The sequence below is a fragment of the Elephantulus edwardii genome, unplaced genomic scaffold, assembly GCF_000299155.1.
Source record: "Elephantulus edwardii isolate Elephantulus edwardi_28Jun2011 unplaced genomic scaffold, EleEdw1.0 scaffold00092, whole genome shotgun sequence".
NCBI classification, from domain to species: Eukaryota; Metazoa; Chordata; class Mammalia; order Macroscelidea; family Macroscelididae; genus Elephantulus; species Elephantulus edwardii.
The window spans coordinates 3,620,895-3,645,326 of NW_006399842.1; the positions used below are offsets into that span (position 1 = coordinate 3,620,895).

The 24,432-nt window shown below is 41.2% G+C and overlaps 1 pseudogene; it reads right to left on the reverse strand.

The window, feature by feature from the left end:
• Positions 1-7,980: 7,980 nt before the first annotated feature.
• LOC102857955 lies at positions 7,981-9,060 on the reverse strand (annotated as a pseudogene).
• Between the last annotated feature and the right edge of the window lie 15,372 nt (positions 9,061-24,432).

Genomic DNA, 24,432 nt, shown 5'->3' on the forward strand with positions numbered 1-24,432 from the left:
AGTATGAACAAATACCGATCTCTTCCAGTCAGTTGGCCTCCTCCAGATGGCTGTACTCCAGATTTCCTGGCACAACTTAGTGAGCACATCCAGGGCAGTGTCTGTTTGTGGAAATAAATCAATTGGTATGCTGTCAACTCCTAGAGCCTTGTTTTTTTGCCAATTCCTTCAGAGCAACTTTAACTTCCTCCTTCATCACCATAGGTTCTTGCTCATATGTTATTTCATGAAATTCCTCTGTGTCAGCCAATTCCTTCTGATACAGTGACCCTGTGTACTCATTCCATCTTCTTTTGATACTTCCTGGATCATTTAACATTCTACCCAAACTATCTTTAAGTATTGCCACCCGTGGCTTGAATTTGTTTTTCAACTCCTTCAGCTTAAGAAACGCTGAGTGAGTCCGGCCCTTTTGATTTTCTGACTCCAGCTCTCTGCACATTTCATTATAGTATCTTGCTTTGTCGTGCCGAGCTGCCTTTTGAAATTTTCAGTTCAGCTCTTTGATTTCTTGATTTCTTCCTTTAGCTTTGGCTTCTCAGCACTCTAACGAAATACTCAGAGTCTCATCTGACATCCATCTTGGTCTTTTCTTCTTTTTCAGCCTTTGTAATGATCTTTTGCATTCTTATGGACGATTTTCTTGATATCCTCCCAGAGCTCATTTAGTCTATGCTCGTTGTCGCTCAAGGCCTCAAACCTGTCCTGAGGTGGTTTTGAAATTTGAGCAGGACAGACTTAAGGTCAAATATTGGTTCCCGTGGACTTGATTTAATTTTCCTCAACTTCAGTTTGAATTTACCTTATCTGTATGCTGAGAAAATTATTAAGAAGCTGGACTCTATGAAGAGGAATGTGGCGTCAGGACTGGAAGGGGTTCTGGTGGCCTAGTGGCAAGAAGCTGTGCTGCAATCCCAAAGGAACCTGGTCCGAGTCCACCAGCTGTTCCACAGGAGAAGGATAGGCAATTGCCTCTCGTGGGATTAACTGCCTCTGAAAACTCTCCAGAGGATCAGGTCTGGTTTGGTTTCACTCAAATCAGCAACAACAAACAACAATCCAACACTATTCAAATCACATGCCTTTAGGCTGGCAATTAAACATTAGAACTTTTTGTAGATAAATAGTCATTTGATTTTCCATAAGAACGCCAAATCCATTCATGGTAGAGAATTATCTCTTCAACAAACAAATATAGACCTCTTTCTTGCTGCATATTAATACAAAAAACCAACCTTAAAATAGGTCAATGACTAAAAAGAGCTAAAACTACAAAATTCTAATAAAAAACCATATTTCTTGCTAACAGGTTGGAACCAAGTCATAGCTGACCCTCTGGCAGGTTTCTGAAGTTTTAAATCGCATGGGAAGTGATAGCTTGTCATTCTCCAAGCACCAGTGAGATGAAAACAAAGGGTTTTGTATTTGAAAACATATTCTTATATACAAAATTCAAAAGCACAACAACAAAATAGGTGAAAGGCCTGACAATCTGCTTCTTATCAGTCAGTCACCAATCCTAAAATACACAGCTCTGCTCTCTAAGACATGGGGTCGTAATACATTTGAATTAACACTAGGGCACTTTTTAAAACATTTCAAAATCTTCTTGACTATATTGTGAGCCTCTTGAGGTCAGAAAAAGCATGTGATTTACCTCTGTAACTTACAGAATACAGAAAGTAAGTTGATCCATTTCCTGTGTCTGCATAGGGAATGTTTAGCCTACTAAAATATCTCATGTCATCCTAAACATACAATTGGGAATAAAATTAATCTTTTTCTACTAGGAAGGTGGCCCCCCTAGGATGTCAGAGAGCCCATAATGAATATTTTTGAGTGAATGAAGACAGAAAGAAGTAGAATGGATGAAGAATGAAGAGGAACAAATTGTGGTGGCTGGTTTTGGGTTTTTGGTATTGTTTTTGATTTGTGGAAAATGGGGAATGGAAGGAGAGTGTTACAGGCCAAATAATCAGCATTTTGTCTAATTCAGCCTTAGTGTGAAGAGCAACATAAATGGAAAGGACAGAGGGAAGCTGATCCAACAGCAATTGGCCTTCCAGGGACCTAGACACCACTGTGCTTTAAAGGAGTGGGGATGGGAAAGCGACTTCAGGATTCAGCATTTCTAAATAATGGACTCATTATGATAAATCCCGATAATTGACTTAAAGAGCATTTGGTTTTTAATTGAGTGCAATCCTCTGTGCTCCCTCCCATCTTTGTTCTATTAAGCAAGTGAAAATACCTCTTAGCATGGCAGATTACAGAGTAATGTTTTGCTCAAAAACTAGGGAACAACTTGTCCCAATATGATGGAAATGGAATGCTCTCATCTCCTTTGAGTGGGTCCACTTCTAGGATGACCACAGCTTCCCTGGAAGGATATGAGGGCTGCAGACTTTCCATTTCTCCACTTCTCTGCTTGCAGTTCTTAGGGAGATCAGCATATGTTTAGCAACTGTGGGCATGCTGGTGAATGGGGGAGTTTCCAAGATGAAGAGTTCAACCTTCCTTTACTCAAGGTGACCCAGAATGTAGAGCTGGGGTCCATTCTGTTCCTCCAATTAGTCTTAAAGGAACTGCGTCATACGGAATACATGTACCATCATTAGTCAAAATGTCCAGCTAATATCATATAACAAGTTATTGGAAAAGTTAGAAGCAATACCCAGTTCACTCTGACTTTAGATCTTGTACTTTTGTCACTGCATTATTCTGCCTCTCAAATAGTACTTTAAATAAATTACTTGCCCAAGGATAGCACATTAGTCTTTTATTTGCCAAACTGATCTAGTGACGATGACCTCGGGCTTGAGGATTCAAAACCTGGTGTGTGTGCCTTATTGATTGGATGAAGAAAGGGAGTGGAGATACAAGTTCTTCCAGGAGATGTCCTTCCAGGGTTTGTCACAGTGTAAGTTCTTTCTCTGATGTTCAAATATTGACATCAGCATTGAACATGGAAGAAGGAAATACATATATTAGCACAAGGAGTGTCTTTGGAGGAAATGGCAGATATTATATCTCAATGAAGAGGTACAAAAGTTTGAGTTTATGGAGATTCCCGTAAAAGTAGAAAAGTCTGGATTGTGATAGGGTTCTTGTCTTATAAACGTCTCTCTCTGTTGTAGGGGTGTTACAGCCTCATCTGATCTTGGGACTCATTCCATGGTTGTATAAAACCAATGGTAACCTCTGCTGGGTTCCTGATACTGTACATTTTTATAGGAGACTGTACAGCTTTCTCCACAGAGCACTGATAGATTTGAACCACTAACCTTTTGGTTCATAATCTATCTCATAATGTACTACCCCACCAGGAATCTCTATCTCATAATGTACTAGACCACCAGGGATCTTTTCATGGACATATACAGTTTCTTATTGGTTGAATATACATGGGTTTGACCTCTACAAAAACTGGAAGGGAAAGATCATACTTCATTCTTCTCTTATGTTCTTCCTTAGGTCTTTGTGTCAACCTGCAATGTGATAGGCACTTAATGAATCCTGTTTCATTAACCCTGGGAGCTTTGGTGGCCTAGTGATAAGAAGTTGTGCGGCAATCCTAAAGGCACACAATTGGAATCCACTAGCTGCTCCACAGAATGGTGGGTAATCTCCTCTCATGTAATTTACTGCCTCTGAAAGCTCACTGGAGCGTCAGCTGTGGGATGATTCCAGCTTGATTACATACAATGATAATAACAACTGCATTAACATTATTTCTAATTTGAAAGAACCATACATGTCCTAACCTTGGAGGAGAATGGAATAGTCTCATCATTTCTGAGTAGGGCCAACTGCTGAGATGGTCAACTGGAAAGAGTGGGTCATTTCCATTTCTCATCTCCCAACACTCAGGAACACCAACATATGGGCAGTCACCATAGGAGTTCCTGTTGTATTGACCTGATTCCTTTTTTGGTGACTGTGACATATGAAGGAACTCTGGTGGCACAATATGTAGCAAGGTGTGCTGCTAACGCAAATATCTCATAACGCAAATATCTCATAATACAACTATCTGCATATTTCTAATAATTATAGTGGATGGTCATTAGATTAGGAGTTGGACCTAACTCAATGGTTGTGAGTAAATGAATAAGAGACTAGGGTATGTAAGGAATATGTGAGTGAGTTAGTTCATTGCACATTAACAGCTGAAGCCAAGACTGAACTGGTAAACTTCAAGTGACAACAGCTATGCCTTAGATTTTTTCTTGGGAGACAAACTGAAAGGTAGTATTTAATTAATGTTTATCATGGTGGCAGGGACTAAGCAAAAGTTTGTAACTATGTCTCTCTTATATGTATAATTAACACTCAGAAACTTTTCAATTTCACAACAAAAGCCTCTGAGACTCAGAGAGGTTGAATTACTTTCCTGAAGTGTAATGACTGATATTTGGCAGTACTATTCTTTGTCCCAGGATGATACAACTCTAGGACTCAGTACCTTTCCATTATTCCATACTGTTGTTGTTGTGTGCCATTAAGTCAGAACTGACCTATAGCTGACTGTCCTGCAGACTTGCAGAGACATTTCCTCACATGGGAGGAGCTTTCCATCCTTCTCCCAGCGAGCAGCTGGTGAGTTTGAACTGCATGCCTTCGGGATTGCAGTGCAGCTTCTTGCCACTAGGCCACTACACCACAGGTACTCACTCCATCCATCCATCCATCCATCCATCCATCCATCCATCCATCCATCCATTTGTTCATTCAATAAATATTTATTGAGCACCAATAAAATGAGATGCTATGGCAATGTAGTGAATGACCCAAGAAGCATCAAAAAAGATAGAAGGAATACACAGGGTCATTATACCAAAAAGAATTGACTGGTTCAAAAGCTTTTCAGGAAGTAGCATATGGTCAAGAACCAAAAATAATAAAGGAGGAAGTTCAAGCTGCTCTAAAGGAATTGGCAAAAAAATAAGGACCCAACTGGAATACCAATTGAGATATTTCAACCCAATTGGAATACCAATTGAGATATTTCAACAAACAGATAATGCCTTGGATGTGCTCACCAGGTTGTGCCAAGAAACTGGAGGACAGCTGCTTGTTCAACTGACTGGAAGAAATTAATATTTTTACTCATTCAAAAAAAAAAGAAAGGTGAACCTACAGGATGTGAAAATTATCAACCAATATCACATGTAAGCAAAATCTTGCTGAATATTATAAAAAAAAACACCTGAATGGTACATTGATAGAGAACTGTCAGAAATACAAGCTGGATTTAAAAGAGACTGTGGTGCTAGTGATATCACTGTTGGTGTCAGATGGATCATGGATGAAAGTAGAGAGTATCAAAAGGTTATAAATTTATGTTTTATCAACTATACAAAAGCATTTGACTGTGTGGATCACAACAAATTGTGGCTAATATTAAGAATGGGAATCCCAGAAAAACTGATTGTGTTTATGTAATCCTATACTTAGACCAATGAGCTATTGTCTGGACAGAACAAGAAAATATTACGTTGTTCAAAATCAAGAAAGGAGTGAGTCAGGGTTGTATCCTTTCTTCATACATTTCAATCTATATGCTGAACAGATCATTTAGGAGACTGGCTTTATTAGGATTAGAGGAAGACTAATCAACCTTTGCTTTATGCAGATGATACAACCTTATTTAACAAAATGGAGGAGGACTTGAAACATTTGCTGTAGAAGATCAAAGATTGTAGCCTTCTTTACGGATTGCGTCTCAACATCAAGAAAACAAAGATTCTTACCACCAGGCTGATATACAGTATAGTGATAGATGGAAAAAGGATTGAGGTTGCTGATTTCATCTTGCTTAGATCCACAATCAACACTTTTGGCACCAGCAGTCAGGAAATCAAAAGATGAGTTACACTGGGAAAATCTGTTGTCAGGGACCTCTCCAGAGAGCTAAAGAGCAACGATGTCAGCCTAAACACTAACAGACCCTTGATCTTCTCAACTGCTTGCTATGCATCGGAGAGTTGGACAATGAATAAAGAAATAAGAAGAATTGATGACTTTTAGTTGTGGTGCTGGAGAAGAGTATTGAACATATCATGGACTTCAAAGAGAATAAATAGATCTGTCTTGGAGTGGGTGAAACCAGTTTGCTTTTTGAAAGCAAGGATTTTGAAGCAGTCTTGTATACTTTTGAACATGTTGCCAGGAGGGTCCAGTCCTTGGAGAAGGACATCATGCTTGGAAGGGTAGAGAGCTGACACAAAAGAGATGAATTGACACAGTGACTATGGCAATGGAAGCAAGTGTGTCAGAGACAATGAGATTGATTCAGGATAGGGCAAGTTTCAGCACCACTGTTCATAGGGTCATTGTGGGTCATAGTCAACTCAATAGTACATAACAATAAAATATCAGACAGAAATGTTATGTACCCTCATTAGCCCACAGATAATAAACATACTAAGAAATAAATGAATACAATAAACATCACCCAGTGGGTTGAAGCCCATGGGGCATTGGAGAGGGCAGCATTGAAAAACAGAAGGGGCTGCAGAGCACAAGGCAGGAACCTGGATGTCAGGCCCAGAATCCAGCCGAGAGCAGTGTGCTTCTGCACCACTTCATGGGTCACCTTGGGAAAATCACCCAAACTGTTCGAGCTTTTTGTTTATTAGTACAACAAAATTTTTGATGAGAAAGATGATCTTGAGAGTCCCTTTCCTTCCCAAGATTCTTTAATTTGAAATCCCGAAGGAGTTTGGCCAGCTTTTGTTTTCTTCATAAACAACACAGTATGAAATCACTACAAAAAGCCTCTAAGTTGTCCCAGGAGCTACAGGGGCAGATTCTTAGTGTCCGAAATTCAAGGACTTTGACGTTTTTCTGAGGACAACCTACCCAGACTCTGACCTACTTCTGTTTGCCTTCTCGTGCTTCGATTGCTCAGCCCTCAACAGTTCCCGTGTAGTGAGTGCAGAACCACATCCTGCGAATGAGGTGGCATTTGTTTATCAAATCAAACCACACTACGGGAGCCAGCTCCTTGTTTACACCATTCATACATTCAACAAATAATTATCGCAGAAGGGACAAACATAAACTTCACCCTGTATGGTCTGCATTACTTCCGGATTTCAATTCCAGGACTCCTAAAATCTACCCACTATTTCCTCTTCTATTTTCAGGACTCTTGAACAAAGGATTTACCACCACTGACTGTTCTTTTCTTATTATGCATATGTGTGTGTGTGTGTGTGTGTGTGTGTGTGTGTGTGTGTGTGTGTGTGAACCCTTGAAATTGTAGAAGTTATGTGTTCCCAGAGTTGGATATACAGCAAAGAGTAAATAAGAAAAACAGCCACCCATAATCCCACCACCCACAGATAAACACTATTAACATTTTATCGTCTTTCCTTCTAGTCTTTTTATGCTTTTCAAAGTAGTTGAAATCATGCTTTATAACCTTTTTCTATCTTGCTCTTTTACTTAATGTTGTGTCATTAAGCATTTTTCCATGTCGTTAAGAACACTTCATAAGCATCATTTATAATGGTAGCACAATATTCCATCTTGTGGCGGCAGTACAATTTACTTAGCCATCCCCTGAATTCCAACGCTTAAGTCTTTCTTACCCATAATATTTTACTATTACAAATGACACTATGAGGAACACATTTTGTGCATAAATCTTTGTCCACATGTCAGTTTGTTTTTTTTTCTAGGACAGATATCCAAATTTAAAGCCAACTTGCTTTCCAAAAATACTGTACCCAATGTTAACTCTTTCAGCTGTCTATGAATGTGCCTAGCACCACCATGCCTTTAAGACAGCATATGCTTTATTCTTGAAAAGAAATTTGCTAATTAGATAGGCAAAAGAATATTTATTCTGATTTTTGTTTGCGTTGTTCGCATTAGTAGTGTGGTCCCCTTTCTCAAGAGGACTGAATGGAAACTGTGTCAAGGATGTGAGGTTTTCAGTGTATGAGGGGATTGAGTTGGGGCATGGACTCTCTAACAGCTGAGGATTTCTGTCTCTCTTCTAGTGCTATTGCTGGAGCTGGTAGTCCTAGGAGCTCTTATTCTTTGGAGGTCATTGTGAGCCATCAGGTTGACCACCTGATTGCTGTAGAAATAAAATTCAGTGTCATACCAGAAAATGACTTTGACAAAGTAGTCACTCAGGACAATGTCAGTCCCAGCATCAAACATGGAAGAGTGGGTGTCACTGTTAAAGTTACAGAAGACAACCTGGTCTTCGGTGTATCCTAGGAAGCCCTTGAGGGGCCCTTCTGATGCCTGTTTTACTACTTTTTTGGTGTCTTCATAATATCTTGGCAGATTTCTTGAGATGGCAGGGATCTGACTAACACATTGAGGGTGGGGACACAGAAAGCCATGACAGTAAGTTTTCCATTCAGCTCAGGGATGACCTTGCCCACAGCCTTGACAGCACCAGTAGATGTGGGGATAATGTTCTGGGCAGTTCCATGACCATCATGCCATAGCTTTCCAGAGGGTCTATCCATAGTCGTCTGAGTGTTCATGATGTCATGAACTGTGGTCATGAGTCCCTCTACTATGCCAAAATTGTTGTGGATGACCTTGGCTAAGGGGGCCAAGTAGTTGGTGGTGGAGGAGGCATTGCTGACAATCTTGAGAGAGTTGTCATACTTCTCATGGTTCATGCCTATTGTCAACATGGGGGTTTATCGGTTTATTGGCAGAAGGAGCAGAGATGATTACCCATTTGGCACCACCCTTCAAATGAGCCCCAGCCTTCTCCTAGGCTGTGAAGACACCAGTGGACTCCACAACATACTCAGTGCCAGCATCACCCCACTTGAAGTTGGCGGGATCTCACTCCTGGAAGATAGACATGGCTTTGCCATTGATGACCAGCTTCCTATTCTCAGCCTTGACAGTGTCATTGAAGTTGCCATGGGTGGAATCATACTGAAACATATACACCATATAGTTGAGGTCGATGAAGGAGTCATTAATGGCAACGACATCCATTTTGCCAGAGTTAAAAGCAGCCTTGGTGATCAGGTATCCAATGTGGCCAAATTCGTTTACTCCAACCTTCACCATTGTGTCTCAGGGATGCGGCTGAGGCTGTACAAGAAGAGAAGGCTATCTGTCGATTGACGAGGAGCAGAGAGCCTGGAGTTGTTTACATTTGATTACTCCCTTATTTCTGGTTGCTCTTTTTTCCCTGGACTTTTGCTCTCAACTGACAACAAACAAGAGCACAAGAGCAAACAAGCCTTTAGACAGAATCTCAATGTGCTCTGTTGAACTATAATGAGGGATGCATTTGTAATCTCTTGGTGTATAAAAGCTACTCCAAAACTTAATATCTTAAAACAACCATTTTATCTTGCATATGATTTTTAGGTTGAGAATTAGAAATGATTTGGAAGGACAGTCAGTTATTGGAAAGTGTGGTGTTTACAGGGGCCTCTGGCTAGGGTTTCCAATTTCCAGGTGATACCTCGCTTATTTACTACCTTGAGTTTAGCTGGGACTGTCTGCCAGGATCCCTGATTGCAGCCTCTCTGCCATGGTGGCATCAAGGAAGGTGAATTTGGTTGCAGAGTCTGGGTTTTAAAGGGGAATGGTCTTAGAGTCCTGAAGTAGAAGCTACTGACTTCTTAACAGCTGAGTCTGAAACACAAGACAGCATTGCATCTTGGTTAAAGCAACCACAGAGCTTGACCAAACTTAAGGAGACAGCACACACAGTTTATGTCTGGGTGAGAAGCGTGCAGAAACCCTGCAGCCATCTTTAGTTTACCACAAATGGAACACATTATATTCTAGTATCAGATGGAATAGATAGAAGTGAATAGAATTAGTTAGGTCTTCTGAAGAAGACCTGAGGCACTTGCTACAGAAGGTCAAGGACTAAAGTCTTCAATATGAATTGAAGCTCAACATCAAGAAGACAAAGATTGTCACCACTGGGCCAATTGACAGCACATGATAGATGGCGAAGAGATTGAGGTTATTAACAATTACAGCTTGCTCGGATCCACAATCAACACTGTTAGCACCAGCAGTCAGGAAATCAAAAGACGAATTGCATTGGGAAAATCTGCTGTCAGGGACCTCTCCAGAGTGCTGGAAAGCAATGATGTCAATCTAGAGACTAAGGTGCACCTAATCCAGGTCATGGTTTTTGCAATTACTTGCTATGTATTGGAAAGCTGGACAGTGACTAAGGATGACAGAAGAGGAATCTATGCCTTCAAACTGTGATGCTGGAGAAGAGTCTTGAACATACCATAGACTGCACGAAAACAAATAGAGAGTCTTGGAGAGTTTCTCCTTGGAGGCTAGGATTTTGAAGCTTCATCTCACATACTCTGGGCATGTGGCCAGTCCTTGGAGAAGGACATCATCTTTGGAAGGATGGATTGAGATGAGATGGATTGATACAGTGACTGGGGTAATAGGGTTGGTGTGTGTCAGAATTAGTGAGACTGGCTCAGGACAGGGCAGGATTGCTATGGGTTGCTATAGGTCACAGGCGACTCCAGGGGACATAACAACACCATTAGATATTAGGCTATGAAATAGACTAAGAGAAGGAAAATTAAAAATATGACACTCATTGCTGTTGAATCAGAACAACTCATAGTGGAATTTTGGAGGCTGTAAATTGCACAGGAAGAGATTACTCATCTTTTCCTCATGGAGCCACTGGTGGATACAAACTGCCAGAGAGACGCCACCTTTGGCTTAGCTGCACAACTCACTATGGCATCAGACCTCGCTAAGAGAGAAGAAGGAGACAGGAAACAAAGGACTGTAGAAGCAGACATTTTCTGAGGCCACCTATGTGTTATCTTAAATAGGCACTTTATGCTTTTCAAAAGCCTTACCAAATGCGTTATTATCTTCCTTTATCCTTTTGAGGAATCAGAAGCTTAGAATATCCAAGAACTTTTGTTTTAGGATCACAGAGCAGGTTAATAAATCAACAAAGGTTGAAATTCAGTCAGCTGAATTTTTAATTAATATTTATTGAGTTCAATTAATATTTATCAAGCACTTGTTACATACCAAGCACTGTTCTAGATGCTAAAAGAAAATCTGATGACTTTAAGCACAAGAATCTACTGAGCTAGGAGTTAGAAGCGTAAAATACATCCATTAATTCTGAAAGTCTGACAGGTATTTAAAATAAAAAATGAAACAGTCTTCAAATTCTAAATGTTTGGGTCTTTTCTCTATCTGTATGTGTATCATCCATCTCGGAGGCTTCTTCACAATATCTGCTTTTGCTAAAGGCACAGAGAAGTGACACAATTTTCAGAAGGTCACACAACAGTTTACTAGGGGACTTCAACTTATTACTCAGGGTTACCTTCAGAGCTATTTCCTTTCTCTAGAGAAGAGGTTTCTGTTGGTAATATTTATGGAAACAAGCTTCATATGGAATGACATAAAAATTCCAGTATGGAACCATATAACAATCATCTTTCTCCATTTCCATCTCCTGTAATAACCAGGTTTTCAGGGGCAAACAGGGAGCAAGCGAATTAAAATATCTGGGTCTCAGAGTCCACAGCATTGGGTGGTAGATTACATATGTTAATGAGCATAATTTTCAAGTCCTTATCTTTTTTCCCCAGACAAGTGACCTGGAGTTATTAGCACAGCTTATAATGTTAAATATTAGAGGTTGAGATTATGTGACATAACAGATTACTCATCTTTGGAGCGAATTCAGCCATTTTCCTACATAGAGAGATTGGCTCAATAAACTCCTGCATGAATGAACATTTTCTTGGACTTGATAATGTGGCAGAAACTACTATTTTGCTTCATTCATGACATGTTACAACACCTGCAATAGCCACCCTACCACCTAACACCTCCCATTAATCACCCAACACAATCAGAATGGGAAGATATTGCATTCTTTCAGTCAACTATTCATCCACTCTTTCAATCGGTTGACAAATATTTATGAGCACCTCCCATATTTTGGGCACTGTGTGGATTGTTGTTGTTGATTGCTGTCGAGTCGAGCACGACTCATAGCGACCCTATGAACAAAAGGCCCGAAGCCTTTCTATAGCTATCATCATTTATCAAAGTTCATAGAGTTTCAAGAGGCATGTTGTTTAGGAAGTAGATGCCACTCAGATAGTAACAAATTAGAGATGATCTCTGTGCTTGATGGCGACAACGAGCCCAAGGGGCTGTGGTGGCCTAGCGGTATGAAGCTGTCCTGCAATCCCGAAGGCACCAGCTGTTCAGCAAAAGGTGGGCAATCGCCTCCTGTGTGACTTACTACCTCTGAAAACTTGCTAGAGGGTCAGCTAGGGGTCAGTTCTTCTGACTTGATGGTACTCAACAAGAATAACAGTGAACCACAGAGAACAGCTGGCTGGGAATGTAGATTTATTGGCGACTCTGAAGTGCCATGACTTTTACACTTTGCTCCTTATACCTGGGGTACAGAGACTACTATCTGCCTTTTATAGGAGTAAGCGGAGGCTCACAGAGAGAAGAAGCAATTGCCAAAGGTCACTGTGAGCCAGTCAGAGCCTTGGTCTGTGTGATCTGTGTTACAAGAGTGTCAGGAAGAGGTCGGCAGAAGTTAACCTGGCTTCAGAAGAGCCCATGCCCTTTCCTGCTGCAGACCCGACCTGGGGTCAGTGGAGAGCAGAGGGAGCATCTAGACCCGCTGCCCTATGATTATGACAAGCTCCTGTCCAGCTCTGATTTGTGTCTAACTTAAGCAAGTATTGGAATCAGGAAACGCAATACTGGGACTAGGTTAACAGCATGAGTAACCAGGTTGGAGAAGGCTGGAAAAACATCCTTGTTTTAGATTTTAACCGTGATTGTGCTAGATTATTACATGGACTTGGTCTTGAGGATGGAGGTGGCGGACCCAGTTCACTGAAGGAGTTTGGTGGAATGTCAAGGTCCCAGCACCGAGCCCTGGCTGCATGAAGGGAGATTAAAGTGGAAGAATAATTGCTTTATGGTGAGACGTTTAGTCTGAAATACGAGTTACTTCAGTCAGCACAGCTATTTTAGCAGTAACTAAAGTAACGGGGTGCAACATATAGTTGGATTATACCTCAACATGAAGTTGGAAAAAAATTCTCTCAATGGAATTCAGAATCAACATCTTGATAAATGGAGAAAAGGGATGAAGTTGTTAAGGATTTCATTTTTCTTGGATCTGTGTAACCAATGCCTATGAAAACAACCCTCAGGAAATCAATGTTTTGTGTTAGGCAAATCTGCTGTGTAATACCACATTGTTGTTGTTGATTGCCTTTAAGTCGAGCACAACTCATAGCGACCCTATGAACAAAAGGCCTGAAACCCCTGTACAACTATCAACATTTATCAAAGTTCCTAAAAATTGAAGATGTCAGGACCCAAGCCATGGTATTTTCACCTGCCACATGTGATACAAAAGCTCGACAATGAATAAGAAAGAATGAAGAAAAACTGCTGTCTTTGAATTACTGTGTTGAAGAATATTGAATATTCCATAGACTATCAAAAAACCCCAAACTTTCATGGAAGAAATGCTGGTGAGGTTGTGGAGAAGCTGGAATCCTTTTACACTGTTGGTGGGAGTGTAAAATGGTGCAACCACTGTGGAAGGCAGTGTGGCATTTTCTCAAAAAGTTGAAAATAGAAATGCCATTCTTTAAAAATTTTGTGTCATTTAATGAAAAAAAAAACCCCACAGTTATATATTAAAAGAAAATATTTCTAAGCATATTTAAAGTTCATTTTGCACATCACTTTTACATTTTACTGTGTTCAAACATTTAATGAACATTTACAGAGATTTTGGATTTCCATTCATTCATTGTTGCACATTTCTCCCTGCCCACCCCTCACCCCCAGTTCGCTCCTCTCTTTGAAAAATAAAAGAAAAATTGTTTCATTGGTATACAATGCCCTTGAGTACACTCCACTATGCAACCTTAATTCTGGACTCTTGTGATAACCGTAATACTCTATCATATATCACTTTTAAATTGTTCTCTCCCTCATCTGTTTCAATGCAGTATACATAATTTCTCCAGTTTTTCTCAGTCTTACCCCCCCAACCCTGATGTCAGTCCCATTCTACAACAGTGGCACTATGCAGTATTTGTCCTTTTGTGACTGAGATACTTCACTCAGCATAATGTCCTCCAGGGTCACCCATTTTGAATATTTGATGAGTTCCTTGTTTTCCAACGCAGCATAATATTCCATTGTGTGAATATACCACAGCTTCTCTATCCATTCGCTTCTTGATGAGCACTTAGGTTGTTTCCACCTCCTTGCTATTGTGAACAAAGCCGCGATAAACATGGGTGTGCATATATCTGCTTGGATGTCCGTTATGCTCTCTTTGGGTAGTGGAATTGCTGGGTCAAATGGTATCTCTATTTGCAACTTTTTAAGAAAGCGTGACACCTCTTTCCACAGTGGTTGCACCATTTTACACTTCCACCAACAATGAATAAGGGTTCCAGTTTCTCTACAATCTCGCCAGCATTTGTTGTTTGCTGTTCTGTTAAATTTTGCTGTTCTTACTGGGGTGAGATGATATCTCATATTTGTTTTGTAGAAATTTATTTATTGCTGCTTTGTTCACAATAGCAAAGAGTTGGGAACAACCCAAGTGCCCATCAGCAAACGAATGGATAAAGAAGCTGTGTTATATTCACACAATTGAATATTATGCAGCACTGAAAAACAAGGAACTCATGAAATATTATACAAAATGGGTGTCTCTGGAAGACATTATGCTGAGTGAAATATCTCAGTCACAAAAGGACAAATACTGCATAATGCCACTGTTATAAAACAGGACTGATATGGTGGTTGGGGGGAAGCTAGGGGAAAAAAGAGATAAATAATGTATACCGCATTGAAACAACAGATAAGAGAGAGACCTGTATAAAAGGAATATATGATTAGATATTACTGGCGTGACCTAAGTCCAGAATAAGAGCTTCATAGTAAAGTGGACTTGTGGGGAGGGGAGCAGGGAAACTGTATAACAATGAAAGGATTTTTTTTTTTACCAAAGAAGAAGTCAAACTGGGGGAGGGGAGCAGGGAGGAAAATGTGCAACAATGAATGAATGGAAATCCAAGTTCTCTATAAACTTTCATTAAAATAGCAATTAAAAAAAAGAATGTTCCACAGAAAAGAATGTTTCACAGAAACAAAGACGTTGAAATGTCATCTCACATGATTTGGATATGTTCATGAGTGACTAGTCCTTGGACAAGGATGTCATACTTGGTAAGTGGAGGGTCAGCAAAAAAAGATGACCCTCAATGAGTTGTATTGATAGAGTCGTGCAACAATGGGCTCAGAGATAGCAGTGATTGTGAGGGTGTCAAGGGCCTGGGCAATGTTTTGTTCTGTTGGAAACGGAGTCACGTTGAGTTGGCACCAAATTGATGGCACCTAACAGCAACCACAAGGAGCTCTGGTGGGGTGTGGTGCTGCTAACCGAAAGACCTCTGGTCTCTGATGGTTTGAGTCTGCCAGCAGCTCCACCGAAGAAAGATGGACAGTCCTCTCCTGTTAAGATTTACAGCCTCAGCAACCCGGTGGAGGGTTGCTATGAACTGGGATGGACTTGATGGCATTGAGGTTTGTCTAAATAGGAATATGTGTGTTCCATGTACTCCAGAGATCAAAAGAGATAGACTCTGACTCATGATTCTGAGAGTCTAGTATAGGCCAACTGCCACTGAGTGTATGCTAATCCATACAAATCCAATAGGACAGGGAGGGATTGCCTCAGAGGGTTTCCACGCTTATAAATGTCTATTTTTCTTCTGTGAAACAGCCAGTGAATTTGAACCATCAACCTTTCTTTGGGGAGCTCTGGTGGTCAAGTGGGTAAGGAGCTGCACTGCCAACACAGAGGTAAGTTGTTTGAATCCACCAGCTGCTCTGTGGGGAGAAAGATCTCTTTTTGTGCAATTGATAGCCTCTCAGAACCCACTGGAGAGTCAGGTGTTGATTGGTTTCAACTCAACAGCAATTAGTGAGAGTGTGTGAAAAACCCTTGCAGCCAAATGCTTAATCCACTACACCACCAGGCCTCCTTCCACTGGAAAAGGAGATGTTTATGTAATAACTATCCACACAAATCCTGTCTACAGAGAAATCACAGGCAGCTATGAGATCGTAAATAAAGCAGGGAGGAGAGCTCTCTAGTCTGGGAATGGATGAGGGTTCAGATGTGGAACCCAAAGTTACTCGGTCCTCTCCCGGCAACTTATGCTGGTTTCTTCATCCTGTCTCCTCCTCTGTCTTTACCAAATCACTCCTCTCCTCAGGATGACTGAGTGTGAGTTTCCTTTGCCTCTTCTCTTTGCTCTCCTCTGTTCTCTCCGTTTGGTTTCTTTCACCCTTTTAAAAACTGCAGGCTATTTACCCCCCTTATTCTATCAACTGTTTTTCATTGCCATTTTCATTTCTCCCTTTCTGGAACCTCCTGTCTGCATGTTAATATTTCTGCCTTTTGCTCTTCATCTTTCTTAGATTTTATTTTGATTGACTGACTGATTCTTCCTTCAGGGAGATTTCATTGATCTACTTTCCTCTATTAACGAATTCAGTCTTCAGTTATTTATCCCAACGGTTCTGCTCATTACAGAAATGATTTTACATTTCATATTAAAACCCTTTCCGCTAGTTTTAAAACATTTTTGTTTTGATTTTCTTGTCTCACATTGCTAATATCTTTTCTTATCTTCTTCCACATGTTCATTAGGCAAATTTAAACTTCTTATTCCCTGTGGTCTAATGTTTCTGCTTCTGATGAAATCTGTTCTACAGAAGGATGGTTTTCTTTTGGCATAGCCACACTTCTCAAATGTTTAGCCTTGTTTCCTTGTAAATTTAATTTGCCCTGGAGACGTGGGGGCAGGCAAGCTTCTGGCCTAATGGATTCAAGCAGGAGGATGAGGAAGTAGAGAAGACACAGCCTGTTCCCCCTCATCTCCCCAAGCATGAGTTTTAGCCTTGGGCCCTCAGGGAAAAGCAGTATTTGGAAGATATGATCTGGTGTCCTAGTTGGTAAAGAATTGAAGTGTGAACCCAAAGGCATGAGGTTTGAATCCACATTTACTCATTGTAGGAAGATGAGCAGTCTCTTCTCATGTGGTTTACAACCTTTGAAAACCAATGGAGGCTAACAACAAGAACAACAACAACAACAACAACAAAGCTCTTTAGACATGGTTTCCAGCCTCTGAAGCGATGAATAGTCAGGGTTTCCCAAGTGTCTTTTGACCTTCCTGATAATAACAGCCTGGCTGTTACGTTGCATTTTTTGCTCTGTTCCAGGCCTCGTGCTAATCATTTTCCAAACATCCTATATAAGCCTTGCCACAACCCTGGTGGAGAGAGGCTAACTGATTTGTATAAGACCACTCAACCAATCAGCTGTGATGCGAGGATTCAAACAGCAGAGTGCAGGGCTGATGCCAAAGCACTTGACTTGCTGCCTCCTGCCTTCACAGGACTTTTCTGTAGTTCTATCTTAACATTCACCTTTTGTGGTTATTATTATTATTTCCACTGCTTTCATCTTGTTTGGCTGGAACTATATAGTTTTTTCCTGTCTCTTTGGAGCTCAGCATACCTCCTGGCTTGGAGAATGTGCTCAGCAACTGGATTTCCAGAAAAGGAATGGAGAGAGATTGATCTTTGTGTCTTATTCCTCTCAGAAGCCATTTGAAGATTAGCATTAAGCATAGTGCTTTACCCATAATAAAGCTACCTACCTACTACCAGTCTTTGGAAAAAGACATCATGCTGGGATAAACAGAGGGTCTGAGAAAGAGGGAAGATCCTCAAGAGACAGTGACTGTAACAATGAACTTGAGCCTGGATGAGATTGTGAGGATGGTACAGGATAGAGACAAATTCAGATCTATTGTTCATAGGGTTGCTATGAGTTGTACTTGACTTGACAGAGCTTAACAACACAACAACAAGAGCTAACCTACCTGACTTAACTAGCTGTACTTCCACAGGAGGGAACTGAGGTAGATATCTTTGCTTTGGTTTGTTTATTGCACTGGAGAATTCATTAATTCCACAAATATCTATTAAACCAGTGCTGAGAGCAATGTCTTTTGACTAGGTCTTACCGATTTCTGTCAGAAAGTTCTACCTCTATTTAGTGATATTACTACCCTAGAAGGAAGCAGGTGCCAGGTGCCTCCTCTGGGGACAAAGAGGCACCAGGTGCTTGACAGTTAATGATCCCAGAATCGACAGCATAGCTCTGAGAATATAGATCTTTGATTTAGAAATGAGAGAACAAGAACTCTGGATTCTCCAAGTTTATGAACAAAAGATAAACTATTCATGAGCAAATAGCAAAACTAAGTAAGCATAATACAAAATTAATAAGACATACCTTTTAGAGCAAAGTAAAGGAATTAATAATAAACTACTATTTACTACTGAGAATTCAACCAACGAAATCTCTTTGGTGATCACCTGATGTGAGTTTGATATTACGTAGCTTTGGCTGTGGTTGCTAAAACCATATACTCTTTAGTTTATGCTACTTTTATGTTTGCTGACATTTTCGAGAACTACTTGTCTCAGAAGACAAGTCCCTTTAAATAAAAATGAAATGGTAACTTGTAGGAATAAACTTTTTTCCTTTACTCCAATGCCTGTTTATTTTCATAGCTGTGCTAACAGTGGCTCAGATGGACCCACTCTTGTTAATTGACAAGCCTCCTTAACCAGCAGAGATGGACTGAGGGTTGTCAATTGAATTATTCTATTTTCTTACTTGTTGATGGAATCTTGACGTTTCCTGGGGGCAATGTGCCCTGTCCCAGAGGATAAATCAGATTTTATTCAAGACCTTCCTGGTGATATTATACTTGACAAAAGTCAAGTGGGTATAGTAATGTAAGGGGAGTTGGCTTGGAGAGCCTCAGGTTTTCCTGTTGTAAAGGAGAATTACGCACGAAGAGACAGCCCTTTCTCCACTCCTTTCCTTCTTTTCAGTTTTGGCCACTGTTCTGTTAAGAAGTTCATGTTATTTTGAAATCTTGAGAGGAAGGCCAGGAGTACTTTTGTTTTGAAATCTTGATTGGTAGCTCTCAGAGGGACTGGCTTTGATGCCATTAAGCTGCTGAAACAATCACGAACCTAAATTCAGGCTTCTTGTCACATGAGATGTTACACATCTTTACCCTTTGCACGTTTGCTTCGTGGCTTATTATATTATTTGCTGTAGAATGTATGCCAACAGTACACAGGCCATACCCAGATTTCTCATAGAGTGCTTGATCTCGACGCTCAGGTACAGAATTCTTCCTTTAAACCCTCTTCAGTATTCAGTATTGAAGTTGCACCACCAGCTAAACATAGATGCTTCAAATCCACCAGCTGCTCCAAAGGAGAAAGATGGGTAATCTCTTCCCGTGTGATTTACAACCTCTGAAAACCCTCTGGAGGGGCAGCTATGATTTGATTCTGACTCCACAGCACACAACAACAACAACAACAACAACAACAATAGGACTTAAAGCTGTGTTCCATCCCAAGAGAGGAACTAGTGAGGTTCAGGAAATGAATGAATTTGTGGCAACTGGTTGTAGAGCCATGTTACCTGGTTTTTCTTTTGCTTGTTTGCTGTGATTCTCCCAACAGTTTGACAAACAAAAAGACTTACACAAAATGTGACACAGTCCTGATGGGTGTTGGAGAAAAGTCTTAGGAATCATCTATCTATCTTTGAAGCAGACAGGATCTCCTTCTTTAGACAATGAGGAGCAGCAAACCGATGCTTCCTGTGTGGTCACTCTGTATTAGGCACTGACTTGGTGTCACTTCCTAGTACTTCATTTAATCTTCTTCCAGAAGGTGTGCTGGCTGCTGTCTCATTGGAGGAAACTGAGGTGGCACAGCAACTGAGGGGCCTGCCAAGGTGAGACAGCTCTGCTGCTGCAGATTTGTGCCTGTCCATGATATCAAGTTGCTTGGTATTTGCTAGAAGAATCTGTGGAGAAGCCAGTTACTTAGCTTGTTTCTTCCCATCCATCTGTAAGGGATCTATCTGCTCTTACTAGGGCTAAGACCTAAGTCATCCAACCATCTCAGCCCTCCCTGCTCCCCGCGTTCTCATTTATTTTAAAATTTGAATGAGTTACAAAAGAAAACACCCTGGCCTCCTCAGATGGCATTTGGAGCACACAGCAAAATGCAGACAATTCATTTCCAGCCTTGTGTGAGAAACTCCTCTTGCTCCTTTTATTTTTTACTTTAGTCTCAATCTCCCATACCTTATTCCGTCCACCCATGAAAGCAATTTTAACTTCATGAAACTAATTAAAGTTTTATGTGGCTACATTCCTTTCCTGGACTGATTGTAGATGCCTTAGATTGAAATGGAACTAGGCCAAGAAGGAAAAATTCTCTAGGTCTCTCTTATAAGTGTAATGGCATGTGTGCAGGAAGGGGGGAGGTGGGTGGAACTTGAGATGCCAGGCAAGCCTTGCTTTTGTGGTCACAGGGCTTATTCATGGGGCCCACGTTCCTTAGGACTAAGACACTGTGATGTGACATCAGGTAGATGCCTATGAGTACAAGGACAATATTTGTTGAATAAATGGACTCACGCATGAATGGAAATCATGATTAGTAAGTAGTCTACATGGAGGGAGCTCTGGTGGCCTAGTGGCAAGAAGCTGTGCTGCAATCTCGAAGGCTTGTGGTTAGTTGCCCTGTGAGAGAATGATTGGCAATCTCTTCCCATGTGATTAACAGCCTCTGAAAACCTGCCAAGGGTCAGCTATGAGTTGGTTACAATTTGATGGTACACAATACAATAACAACAGTCTGTATAGAATGGTGCTGCTACCAAAAGGTGAAACTCTGAGGTGATTTGAGTCTACTAATAGTTCTGAGGTAGAAAAATGAGTAATCTCCTTCTTTGTAATTTATATTTGCCCCAAACCTACTTTAGGGTGTTCTGACTCCACTTTGTAAGGAGTTGAAGGTGTTCATTGCCTTGACTTTGAGCCAACTTGTAGTTGACCCACCAGTGGGTTGTCAAAGTCAATTGTGGGTTGTCAATTGATGGGAGGAGACTGCCTGTTCTCTGTGGAGGAGCTGGAGGATTAAACAACCTGACTTTGGGTGGACAGCACAATTCCTTATTCATTGTTCTTGTTGGTGTGTGCTGTCGGGTCAGAACCGACCCATAGCTGACTGTCTAGTGTGTTTTCAGAGGCAGTTGCCCATCTTCCTCCCACAAAGCAGCTGATGGATTTGAACTGCTTGGCTTCGGGATTGCAACGCAGCTCCTTACCACTGGGCCACCAGAACTTCCTACATTAGGTCAATAAAAAACATCAATTGATCAAATTCAATTTTTGAATACTTACAACAACATAGAGAGAGATCAGTTGGCCTAGTGGACAGAAAGTGATGCTACCAAGCCAAATGTGGGTGATTTTAATCTGCGGTACTCAGGCCTGTTTTTAATTGTTTTGGTGAAACATTCTTGTAGGTCATATAGATCTGGTCTGTACACTTTTTGTACAGAGGTAACTCTTGGTTGCTGTGAAGCTGAATACTGTAACACTGTTGTATCAAATGCAACAATGGTTACCCATGGTGGACAGTGTTTGGTGGGGCTCCCCAATTAAAACAAGCTTGGAAGTAGGAGTGGCATCCACTTCCACAATAGCTTGCCTCTGGAAAACCTATGAACCTGGAGAAAGAATGAAAGTTATACAAGCATTCAGGTCTTTCATTCATAGGGTTGCTATGAGTCACCTACAACTCAATGACACTTAACAATAGCAACAACAACAACTATGTTCCAAGGATTGTGCAAAACAGTTAGCAGAAATTTGATAACTCAACCCTTCCTTTATAGTTGTTAGTTACACTGGAATGAATTCCAACTTATGGAATTCTCGGATACAACATCCCTCTTCAAATAAAAAAACCCGACCCACGACCAGTAAGCTAGTTCCAACTCACGGCAACCCTCCTATGACTTATGAGGCTGTAATTCACAATGGGAGGAGACTGTCCACCCTTCTCCTGAGGAATGGCTGGTGGATTTGAATTGCCTGAGGCTCTCTAGCTTTTGGGGTTACAACAGCACTAGACCACCTGAGTTTCCTTTTTTGTACAAGTGATTGACATGCTCAGGTGCAAACCAAGACATTAGACATTTGTGTCTCCCCAGAGGTGCCCTGAGATGTACTTGAGATGTAGGTGGCCTGGTGATGTACTTCTGAACAATCAGCCACTGAAAACCTTCTGGTGTATCTTATGTCTGCTCTGACACACTTGGGGTCACAGTGAGTTAGAATGGACTTGATGACAACTGGTTTTTCTGTTGTTATACATGGTGAAACTTGAACACCTGTCTGGCAAGTGATTGGAGGAAGTGGGACTTAATGCACATGTATTTGACTCTAAAACATATGTACACTGCTGTATTCATTCACAGTTATTATTCAGTCCTTTCCTATCCTTTCCATGCTTCCCCACAGATGCAATGTTCTCCCTACCCTGTTAATTCCAAGCCAGACGTTAAATTTTCTTTGGCCAATGAGATGTGAGCAGATGAGACCTGCTCCACAAGTTTGGCTCTGCCTCTTGTGCGTTTGTTTTCTTTGGACATGAGAGTGACATGCCCCTGGTAGGTGCTGCTCCTGCAGTCTAGGTTCTAGAATGACAAGCACATGGTGTTAAGTGAAGCAGAGCTGAGCAGACAAGGGACCCAGAATGGACCCACAGCCCTTAGAAAATGTGATCAAGAAATAAAAGTGTGTACGATAGGACTGAGGTAATGATTAAATGCTAACTGAAAGGTTGACAGTTGGAATCTACCCAAAGGAACCTTGGAAGAAAGCCTGGGTGACCTCCTGAACAATCTGACACTGAAAACCCTGTGGGCACACATGGGGCCAGTGTGAGTTGGAATTGACTTGATGACGATTGATGTTGTAGAGACTATTCTATATTACCCCTTGGAAACATAAAATCTGATTGGAAAATGTTTTATTAGGTGAGGATTGAAGATGATGCAATCTAGCAGAAGCTGAGAGCATGGAGACAAGTGGTGGGTAACATGGCATAGCTGGGAGCCAATCAGAAAACAGCTTCCTGAAGCACCATGCTGGGGAGCAGATCTGCTGGAGCTGGACAATGGATGAGACCATGGAGGATAGGGGAGACCAGGGAGGGCAAGCATGGACACTTCTCTGGAGGTTCTGGAGAGAGAGCTTTGACATTCACGAGTTAGGGCATGCAGCAGTGGTGCTTTCAGGAACTTGCTCATGGTCTGTTGTCGTGTGTGCAAACATTGCTGGTCACGTTTCTCCTGTTCTAATTCCTGTCTTATCCTGTAAACCTGTTGCTCCAGCTGCAGCTTTTGCCAGCAGCCAGAAAGTTGATTTCTTTCCACCTTTATCTGGTGTCTATCAGGATAGGTTGTGCTCAGAGGAGGAAAAATGAAGCTGCCTCAGGAATAGTAATAGTGCTTTTCTTTCTTTCTTTTTTCGTCTTCTTCTTTTTTTTTTTTTTTTGTTATATTTCCAAATCCTATTTGAATGTGCTGGGGTGGAGAGAGAAAGACTCACTTGTCTTGGATAGTGGCTCTGTGCCTATAGGGCTGGCATCAAGAGGATGTAAACTGTGGCTTACAAAGGCCCCCCTGCTGAGAGGAGTCCTGCATTTGGCTCCTGCTACCGCTGTCTTAAAACTCTAGGTCGTGTTTGAATAAGGTGCTCTGCATGTCCACTTTGCTCAGAGTCCCACAGTTTATGTAATTGGTCCTGTGTGTGTTCCAGGCATTGCAGCACTGGGCACTTTACATATCTTATTTTGAAGAGAAAACTAAAACTCAGTGAAGGAGAGTGATTTGTCTGAGCTCGCACAGTGGGGGTATGTGTGGTGGAGCTGAGATTCAAACCCTGATCCCATTGTCTCAGATATGTGTGTTCTTTCATCTTCCTGAACATTTTGGTCTTAAAGCACCTCCTTTCTTTCCATGTCAACAGTCATGTGACCCTGAATGCAACCAAACATGGTTGAGCCTGCTTAATATTCTGAGAGGGCTCTAGTAATGGAGCCCAGGGAAAATTGTACTGATTACCCAAAAGTCGGGGGTCTCTGGTGATTTGAATACAGTGGCCGCTCTACAGGAGAAAGATGGGAAGTCTCCTCCCATTCAGAGTACTTAGAAATCCCTGATGAAGGGTGGCTTGTGTTGGAACCAACTCAATGGCAGTAAGTATCTTTCCATTGTGAATAAATAAACTCGGACTGGAATTCAGTTGTTGTTGTTGTTATGTGCCGTCGAGTCGCCTGCGACTCATAGCGACCCTATGTACAACAGCCCTAAACTCCGCTCTGTCCTGTGCCAATTGCACTGTCTCTGATACTCCCATCCCAATTATC